Source organism: Penaeus monodon, chromosome 21, assembly GCF_015228065.2.
Source record: "Penaeus monodon isolate SGIC_2016 chromosome 21, NSTDA_Pmon_1, whole genome shotgun sequence".
Lineage (NCBI taxonomy): Eukaryota > Metazoa > Arthropoda > Malacostraca > Decapoda > Penaeidae > Penaeus > Penaeus monodon.
The window spans coordinates 24,559,352-24,560,319 of NC_051406.1; the positions used below are offsets into that span (position 1 = coordinate 24,559,352).

At 38.1% G+C, this 968-nt stretch overlaps 1 protein-coding gene across 1 annotated transcript in view; it reads left to right on the plus strand.

Moving 5' to 3' along the window:
• Positions 1-629, plus strand: part of LOC119586375 — a gene marked incomplete at its 5' end in the record, with an annotated part of 5,985 nt that extends 5,356 nt beyond the window's left edge. The window contains 1 exon segment of the mRNA XM_037935087.1: positions 283-629.
• Positions 630-968: the final 339 nt, after the last annotated feature.

Genomic DNA, 968 nt, shown 5'->3' on the forward strand with positions numbered 1-968 from the left:
TAGAAATGACACCCCCTCCACCCCACATCAATTTCATGGAAATCTGCTTTACTTTTTAAGTGATCTCCATAGTTTTTCTTGTTTATCTGCCTGGTAATATACTGCACATGTATTTCTAACTTTCATAATTTTGATTTGTTTTCCAGATGAATTTGATCTTATTAACTATTCCATTATCTGAGTGTATTTAAACATTCATCAACATATTTTTGACATTTATAGCTGTCGTTCAAAGCATATCTTATAGCACTCTATACATCAAAGTCTCTTATTTTGTTACAGGAATCTACTAAGCAGTTCATGTACACAAATTGCGGAGGAATAAACATCCCACCTAAGGTGGAAACCTAATACATCAGTCATCATGGTCTGGTGGCCTTTTTGAACGCTTGATTAGGGTTGGGAAAAGTAGTTTGAGCAGGATTCTTTGAGCTTCAAACTCTGTCGTGTGAAATACAGATCTCCGTTTTACAGATATGAGTGAATCTCGAGATGATGAATTTCTTATCCCCAGTAAATTGCTGGCTTGACGCAATATAGTGTTCACCCCTCTCTGTGAATGAATTTGCTGAGGATGCTCCAGGAGAAACTGTCAACCATTTTCTAAATAAAGATATTGTTCTGGTTAATCTTGAAGAATCATCATTCCCTGTGGCCCTTAGGAAAGTTGCCAGACTTATTCAGGGCAGAGACCCTGTGGCAAATTGGTTCTTGTTTAGGTCACAGCAAAGAATATGGCAATCTAATTCATTCAGAAACAACTGGTGAAACTACCGCCGCCCGTAGAAGACCCGAAAGGATGGCTGCCGATAAAGCTGCAGTGACGCCAGCAGTTGAATGAAAACAATCTTTGTTTGTTCTTACATAATTACTATTTGGTTTGGACATTCCCTTTATTGCATGTGTTTCAGTTGTCTAAGGTATTTACTTCAAAGATTAGTTACCAACTTGTAGGGGGAGTGTCTGCA